Consider the following 9,385-nt stretch of genomic DNA (forward strand, 5'->3'; position numbering starts at 1 on the left):
AAGGTCATAAAACTCAGTCCCAGTCAGTCTTTTTCCCGTCTGGACGTTCAGACAAAATCAAACATGTTTGATGTTATCCTAAGTTTAAAGTCTTGGTAGTGAAGTTAAATCACGTGAACATTGTCAACAACCAATGGGTGCTCTCCCTCCAGCACCAAACAGGAAGCAGCAAACGGCTAGAGCCAGTGGTGTTTATGGTTGCTATGGCGCGCGCGCTAAGCTAAACGCTGAAGAGGGAAAGTTGCCGATTTTCAACCCTTCTGAAGCAAGTCATCCAACAGGAGTTTAACCGGCTGATAAAAAGACCTGGAGTCCTGGAGACATTAATCTGCATGTACGGCAGAACAGAAAATCTGCTAACTTTCCCTTCAGTTACCAGCTAACGCTAGCGGGAGCTAGCTAGCTTAGTATAATTGTTTCAAAATGAATCTAGTTGTAGTCTTGCAATGTGTGACCCTGCAAGATCCCCAGTCTTTACATGTTATGACAGTCTTTAACAGTAGATGTGAGATGGTGTCACACTTTAGTTTTTTTAGTCTGTTCAGAGTCTTCTAGTGGATGGTAGGCATAACATTTATTTAGACTACTAAATACGTCTGTTTACTAGGGCTGGGTACCAAATTCAATACTTTATTAGGCACCGACCGAATTGCCTCTAAAGTATGCAGTATTTAAAAATGCCTCGTCATTCAATACCCAATTTCAATACCTAAGGAATAAATCTCATCAGAGTCAGTGAGCCAATAAGCATTGTTCTACCAAGATCTACTAATGTCTGTGATTGTCTGTCTGACGTTACACGTAGTAGAGACACGCAGGAAAAACTGTGTTACACTCTGTGTTAGTAGGAGCTAATGCAAAAATATAAAGATTTGTACCGTAATGTGTATATGTTGTAATTTCTTTTCATTTCATAATACTGGTATCAAAAAAAGTATCATTTAAGAGCCGGTATCAAAGTCTTGGTATTGGTACTGGTATCGGAAAAATGTGAAAAATGTGAGAACGATACCCAGCCCTACTGTTTACACAGATGAACATTCGACTATCTGTAAAATACAGACACTTCGAACTGTGAGGAAAAGCTCCACTCTGTTTGTCTGTCTGTCTGCTGTCCTCTTCTCACTGTGGCGTCCAAAGAACAGTCAGTCAGTTAGTCAGCATCGGACCATCTTCTTTCACTACTGTACTATGGTTAAAATACATAATCCATGCATCCAAAAATAAGGCTAGGCATAGGAGGGGAATCTGATTACTAACCTGCAGCATATACACAGATTTCTACTGCAGTGCAGTAAATGCATTCTCACTGAGCAGCTCACATCATTGTTTTGAAAAAGCTCTGTTGAGCCCGTACACACTGAAACACCCACCGGCACTAAGATTCATACACTCTGGAGAGCCTTTTGGAAAAACTTGTTGGGTGAGACAAAGGTTATTTTAGTGAGGAAGGAGGGTTGAAATGGAGAGAAAATGACGTGTTTATAAATTCAAGCAGGTTAGTGTGTGGCTGTATTCCTAATGATCCGACACAGCGTTGTCACCTCAGGGTTAATAAAAATTATTTGACCACTATTGCGGTCATGGTTAAAAGTAAAACAATGTCTAATGTGGGGATAGACTGATTATCGGTCCTGGCTGATTAACGGGCCATTTTTTGTCAGTTTGCAGATTATCTGTATCTGCGTTTTATTTGCCTGATAACCGATAAAGTTAATGAATTAAAGTGTTCTACTTTGGCTCGGCTACAGCTCTGTGTCTGTCCCTCTGCTTCGGTTTCACTCACCACTGAGTCTGACTTAATGTCCCCCACCCCCACAACACTATCTGACTCTCTGTTACTGGGTGTTAGGGTTGCAGAACATTGACAAAATGTGATATTGCGATATCGATATTAATTTTGATATTTTTAAATGTATGTAAAATTCCAAAAGTTACGGGAAAACGCATAAAAATGGATTCATAACAAATTAAACAAGTTTTCTTACAACACAAGGTTTATTTCAACTGACAGTCATATTGGACTGGTCCAACATGAATAAATAAATAAATAAGGACCATGTCTACAGAACAGGACATGTTTTACTGGTTGGACAGTATAAAATATATAAATAAAGAGAACAGGACATGTTTTACTGGTTGGACAGTAAAAAATAAGTAAAGAGAACAGGACACAACTTTTCTTTCACTTCTCTGATTCGTTCCGTGCAAGTGGCATGGTAACCACGCTAACTGGCCAACGTAACATGATCATTCAGTTTCAAGCGGGCTCTAATTCGAACACACCTAAGCCACGGACGGGATGCAGTGCTCCACAAAATAAACAAAATATTGCATACTTGTGTGTGTGTGTGTGTATATATATATATATATATATATATATATATATATATTTTGTGACACGTTCAATATAATATTGCGCAATTTGAATTTTCACCGTAAATGCACATTGGTTCCAAATATCGGTTATCATTTTTATTAACTACTAATAATCAGTATCGGCATTGAAAATCGGTTGATCCCTAATTTAATGTTTCTAGAAGAATGCCGACAGAGACATTCAGTGTCAAAGTCTGACAACCTTTCATCCATTTGTGTTGCTAAGATCCACGTTACACTTCTTCCATCTCTGCTCTTGACAAACAACATTCATAATCCAATTGGCGCTAGAGGAAAATGTTAGCCTGACGTGGTCATACTCAGATTCTAGTCAGAACTTCCCGACCTTGGATGTTGTGGGCGGGGCTAAGTTCGGCTGGCATCCAGGTTAGGAAAATGTCACAGGTTGGTTCAAGTGTTTGAACAAATAACTGGTGCTGTTGTGTTTTTCTGGGGAAGAAAATCTGTTCAAAAAATATACAAAGCCAGAGTCGACTGTCAGCGTCGTTATTACTACAGCAAATTAAAAAAAAATATCAAAACGACCATGCGGGTGTCTCTGAAATCAAAGCGAGAAAATTGTGAAACATCACTTGAGTTGAATACCCACTTCTTTGGAAATAATGAATTCCCCAAGCTCAGCGAGGAGCAGTGGAGACGTTAAGCCCTTCATAACATGGCACGTTGAAGTTGTGAGGCTGGACACGTGCCAACGTCCTCAGGAGGGTTTTATCTGACAAACTCAAAGCCTGGCATCTTTATGAGCAAACAGGACCTTGAAATGAAGTGCCTCTTGTATCAGCCGTGTGGAGTTTGTGTGCAACATGTTGCATTACACATGCAAAGCTTTTTTTCCGCCTTTGTATTCTGGATGTGAAAGTCCTTTTCCCCCGGTGAAATACAGGGAGAATAAGACTGTCCATCGCTAGGCAAAAGGCATCAGAACAGCACTAATTTCTGCTCTGAATTTATTCCATCAAGATTTAGATGAGGCTACACAAGGGTGGCAAATTGTATTCCACCATTGAAAATAATGAATTCACTAGTGCCTGGAAGTACAGTGGCCGCCACGGAAACCCAAACTTGCGTGTGTTAAATTTGGAACCGATGATCAGATTTGAAACGATTCCAATAAAGAAACTATTCCATTGGAATCGTTATTTTTTTAACGATTCCGAATTTGGAACTCTTTCTCGATGCCCAGTCCTATTTATAACAATCGATTGTTAAATCTGCTGTAGGGCTGCGTATCAACAATGATTTCACAGATTGATTTGATTCCAATTCACAAGGTCCCGATTCAATATCAATTAGGGAAATTTCAGTTACAATGCCAGTTTAGCTTGGATATAAAAGATTATCAGGGAACGTATGCTGTAAGTTGTACGAGTAAGAAGCAACCCTAACATTTTAAGCAAACTGAACATAGTGGCCAAACAGGGGAATTGCAACTTCCGGCCCGTCACGTGATGCCCTTATAGGCTACATCCATGGTGAAGAGGCATGTATACTAAAAGATTGATTTCGGGATTTTATAATCGATGCCTCAGTCACTCAAACAAAGATGGATTTTAATTGGCGAATCAATTATTTCAACCCAGCCCAAGCAAGCTGTCATACTTTTGTTTGTGTATCTTACCAAAACAAAAACCTCATTTAAAAAAAACTACTTTTCCAAACTATTTGTTTTGTTTCATGTTATCAGCATTAAAGATCACAAACCTGCTACTCTTCAGGAATATCGTTATCTGGCAAATCTGCTGAACTGGGCACTCACTGTACTGTAGACATGCAAAAGAAAAATATCAAGCTTAAAGGCTTGTTTCACAAATACAAAACAATTATACATTTCCTCAGAGACAGATATCTCCAACTAGTATACTAGTATACTAGTCAGATAGAAATATTTAAATTTGGTTCAACCAAAGGCATTTATTCAATCCACTAATATCAGCATCTTGGGTCAAAAATTGAAAATGTTATTTCATTAAAAAAAGTGAGCGCTTATCCACTCCATGCAAGGACAGTTCAACCTCACCGCTTATATATATATATATACACACACACACACACACACACACACACACACAGACACAGACTACTGCAGCTAGTCGATACACAGCATATTATCAACCCAATAACTGCTCTGCTAGGACGCTGGAGGCATCTCTCCGTCCACATCAATACCAAACACGAGGTGATTTCCATTTTAGTAGCCACGGCAGATAATGCAGTGTGGATCCATAGTGTGTGTGTGTGTGTGTGTGTGTGTGTGTGTGTGAATGGACCTACCTTAGAGAGTGTGGCGGGCAGAGGGCTCTGCTCTGTTTCTGAGTGCAGCCTCACACTGGCAGCTCTGCCTGGCTGCTGCCGCCTCTGATTGGACGGCTGGTAAAGGAGGGGGGGGTGTACTGGAGAGAGCCAATACTTGAGCTTTCTCTGATGAACCCACACACAGGCACAGAGGAGCTCATCATGTGCTCATTCAAACACTCTGTCCCATAGCGGGATTGATTTGAACCGCCAGCTTATTTCTCCCCGCTAGTAGAAAGAACATTATAGGCTTGTTTGTTTTGAAGCTACATTTATATTTAATTCAAGAGTTTGGGTTATAGTTGGAAAAATAATTTTGTGTTTCTATAGGCCTGTTTTCTTGCTGCTTAAAACAGAAAACATTCACCTAGACGGAAAGAGCCTGTGTGATAGCACTTCATAAATTTGGCAATGATTTGGATGTTCCAAATACATGTTTTGAATTTGTGAGCCAGCCATGCTTTAGTTTGGATCACAGGTTGTTGCTTTAAATGTTACATGCTTTAATTCTTAACACGTAAGTCAATACACTTGTGCCCCATGCTCCGCTGAGGGTCTGTGCCAAATTAGGTGGCGCTGTTTTTCTAACTTTTGAGGAGGCGCTACGTGGCACTTTTCTTGCAAAATCATGAAATATCATACAGTTATTTTTCCAAACTACTCTGCTGAAAAGTAATGCACTATAATCCGTTTGTATTCCCCTTATTTTTTGCTGTACGCACCACACTGACTGCTGCTGTATTAGAACGCTGTGGACCGTGTAGGGAGGAGGTCGAGGTGGATGTTTGGCTCCTAAAACACAGGGCTTTCAAGCCGGGGAGCAGAGTTTGCTTTCCTGGGGAAAACACTTTCACCCAGGAAATGCCTGTTTGTTCCTTGGGAGTGTTTCAATCCTAACCACAATCTTTTTTCCTAAACTTAACTAATCATTTTGGTGCCTAAACTTAACTGCCATCGCCGCATGACGCTCACTTTTTGTCGGCTAAACTCAACCGCCATGGCCTCTGAAAGGAACGTCACCTCTTGTCGCCTAAACTCAACTAGCAACGGCCGCTGATACTACTGACAGCTCAGCTCTGGAAGCTCTGTCAAAATGTATTTTCCCCTTGCGTGATGAATAAAATATGTCTTAATCTTTACTCTTAATCTTAGCCGGCTGCCAGTAATCTATTGTCTTCTAAACTCAACTACCATCTGCCGCTGATATGAGCGATGGCTCACAGAGCTCTGTAGCTGGCGTCCCGCAATCAGCCGGCGGTCGCCTAATTCAGTAGGATATCATACGAATTGGTGTGCATACATTTTTGTACAATATTCAGGGTTTCCCGCAGCACTTTGCTGTTAAGGTGGCCGCCTAAGCAACACATGCCTGCCACCTTAACTACGTCTCGTCAAATAAAAAGTGTGTGTGTGTGTGTGTGTGTTTGTGTGTGTGTGTGTATGTTATATATAAATAAAGTATATGAGCGATATCCGCCGTGTTTCTCTGTCCTGTTTTCTCCCTTTCATTCCAAACCGTGACCAACGCCTTCTCTGGTTAAATTACTGCTGCAATAATTTAACGTTACAAATGAACGTAGCAAACACCAGCTAAAACACAGAGCCAGCCACCGACCTCAGGACAGCTGCAGCTGCAACGGGGAATTCAACGCAAGTTGGTAAGCTTGTTAGCGACTTTGTTTATTAACATTGTAGTTAAATGTTTGTTAGCTTGTGAACGTTACCAGTTAGCTAACGTTAGCCTGTTTAATGTTAACGATAACTTTACAGTTAACAGCTAACGAGTCAGGTGCCAACTTTTGCATTTACAGTGGTTATCACTGATGATAAGTTAAGAGGCAAAACTCCGCGACAGCTCAAACATGTCACTGGCATTACCGCTTAACGTTACTTAATTTCTCTTCTTCATCCACTATGGGACATAAGGCTGCAAATAGATCTCTCTATCACATTTATTCTTTGGCAACATGCTGCGTGTCTCCCTGTGACAGGTGCATCCTGTCTATCATCTATTATCGCACAAACAAGCCCCAGTGATAGAGAGAGACAGAGAGAGAGCGAGAGAGACAGAGATATGTCACTGTAACACTATCATGTGTATGACTATAGAGATGTATCTCTATCTCTACATCTAAGATGTATCCTGGGATTCATTTAAACTTCAATTTGTTTTGAAAAAATAAATAAAAAATTTATTATTTCAGTAAAAGAGAAAATTATATCATTAATCGCAATTATTTCTGAGACAATTAATTGTCCAGCAAAATTTGGAATTGTTACAGGCCTAACAGGGCTTGACATTTTGTACAACTTACCTGTTTAAATTAGATTAAGGCTTAAGTGATGTATAATTAAGTTTTGAGTGAATGGTAGTGATGTCCAAATGAAGCCTCATGAAGCATTTTATTTATTCTCTGAGCCCACTTGATGTCTCTGTCTGTTCAACGAAGGGTTGAAAGCTCACTGAATTGCCATTCCCCAAGCCTTTTTTTCTCTTTAAACCAAGAGAGCCATCTAGTGGGCTCAACAAATACACCTCATGGAAAGGAGGAATAATTATGACTAAAAAGTCATATTAAAAAAAACGTGTCCAGGCACTCAAGGCTGGTTACGAAAAGTGAATAAAAAGGCCTTTAACTAACGGGCAAGACGTTAAAAATACACCAACGCGTATCGGCTTGACCCTTCCTCAGGGTGTAGTGACACTCAGGGCCCTATCTTGCAAGCCTGACGCAAGTGTCTTTGCTATTTTAAGACCGATGCAGTAGTCAATTTCCCGCACAGCGCCCACGTCGTTTCAATAGCAAACGCACCTGCGCCCATCTTTGCGCCCATGGGCGTGCTGGTCTTACAGGGAGGTGTGTTCAGGTGCATGCTTGGCGTATTGCTATCTCGAGGCAGCGGAAAGTGATCGTGCCATTGTTAGCCAAAAAACAACAACATCGATATGTCTTTCCAGAAACAATGTAGTTACACTGGATAAGCCACAAACCCCTCAGTTGTCTTCCAAACTACTTCAGAGGTTGAGGTTATACTTTCTCCTGGATTTGTCTTTGTCCTTTTAAGGCTGTTCAGGAGAGGTGCTACCACATCCACAATGTGTGACTGACTCTAGTCAATCCATGATGAGTAAAATATGAGTCATCACCACAAAAAAAATTTCAATTAATAAGACACGTGCATTCCTGTTGGAGGAGGAGAGAAGAATATATTCACACAGTTGTTAAGTACACTTATCGAGCAAACGAAAAGACAGATTCACCGTGAACAATATAACAATGATTGGTTCTGCTTTTTTCAGGTTTTTGTCTTGCATACAAAATTGCCGTTATATAACTGTATCCTTTAAGCATGATGTCTCGGGTGCCACCTCGTTTTTTTTCCACCCTCCTCCACGTTTCATAATGCCACAGAGAGACGGAGAGGAAAATAAAGCAACCAAGGACGAATGTTACATGAGGAGCAGAACAATAACAGTCAGTTCACCCAGCTGTCTGTCCTGGTCTCCAAGCAAATGCAATTCAGAGCAAACCTGCTGTGCTGTACCTTTTTATGAGCTTATTCGTATCTTTTTTAAATTGTGATTTAAAGCTGTGCACTTGTTTGGGTCCCAGCATTAGGTCATTTATTTTTTTATTACATTTAAAATAATTCTCAGATGTACGTGTCATTTCTCGTTCTTGTAATTGAACGGGCTTCGGTGCTGAATACAGTCAAATAGTTGCATTAATATGAAGAAATGTCTTTTCATGCTGTGTCAGGTACCACTGCCAAGAACAACACTGTCACCGTTAGTTGATGAAGAAATATTTTTAATCACTGAAGGAAGTAAGTGCACACAGGCCAGTTAGTTTAAACAGTTTAAGTAGAAAATCAAACATCATGTCTCGTTCACTGCGGCATGATTTACACATCATTTGGAAAAAAAGGCACCACTTTAAAAAAGCCATACTTTATAGATGTTTGTAAGTTGAAAAAAATAGGTTTAATAATAGTAAATACATGATCTATGAAAGCTTTTTATACATAACAAAGTGTGTGGGCTCCTGAACATCCCTCTTATCATTTTAAACCGTAGAACCAAAAAATGGTCAGGTTTTAACATTGTCTGTGCCCATGTTAATATGACTGTCTAATGAAACTAACTTGCCAGGAGGTGGCAATAAAGCTTTCTGAATCACCAACTGGCACAATGTCAGTAGCTGTCAGCTGCTTTCCTCAATTAGGACGGAGCACAGACATGGCAAGATATGGCACAAAAGGGAAAAGTTGTTGCCTTCCTATTGTATAAAAAAGGCAATTTTAGTAAGGCTGAGAAGCACTGTATGTTGGATTGCCAGCAGGTTATGCATTTACTAGTCCCTCCACAATTTTGCGATGTCTCGATCGCAACAATTCACACAAATTCAACCAATCACCGTGAATTCGGTGCGACTCGCAATTTTGACCAATCACCGCAACTTTTCCGCAAATTTGACCAATAACCAATCACAGAATGTACGACACGCCAATTCGTTCGTTTACAGCGTAGACATACACGCGGATAGCTCAAAATGTGTACAGATGACACGCCACTTGGCTTAAGAAAGTATGTTTTCGCGAAGTCATGATGTCATGTTGCTCTGAGAGCCACTGACTAAGCGGGAGTGAGAACCGGTTGACGTAACACACGTACGTCGCCAAATTCATTTCC

The sequence above is a fragment of the Sander vitreus genome, chromosome 22, assembly GCF_031162955.1.
Source record: "Sander vitreus isolate 19-12246 chromosome 22, sanVit1, whole genome shotgun sequence".
In the NCBI taxonomy this organism is placed as follows: domain Eukaryota; kingdom Metazoa; phylum Chordata; class Actinopteri; order Perciformes; family Percidae; genus Sander; species Sander vitreus.